Here is a 298-nt window from a genome sequence, read left to right as displayed (position 1 = left end):
GACGTATCAAAGAAAATGACTTTGCCATCATCATGTCCGTTAATTACCATAGCAATGGCAGTTACAGTAATGCAGGTAAAGATAATAATTTTATTGATAAATAAATATAAATGTAAAAGTATAACGATAAAGATGAATTGTAGTGTGGCTTTTAATTGGTATGTATTATATTTTATTCCGTAATTTGTTACATTGAGCTCCTTCGATAAAATTTGAAATGCCCGCTCCAACATCGACTTGGTCAATGGTTATCTTTAACGCAAATCATATTTACGAATCCTATCCATTATGGAAACTG

This window comes from Penaeus monodon, chromosome 21, assembly GCF_015228065.2.
Source record: "Penaeus monodon isolate SGIC_2016 chromosome 21, NSTDA_Pmon_1, whole genome shotgun sequence".
Taxonomy (NCBI): domain Eukaryota; kingdom Metazoa; phylum Arthropoda; class Malacostraca; order Decapoda; family Penaeidae; genus Penaeus; species Penaeus monodon.
This window is presented reverse-complemented; position numbering follows the sequence as displayed.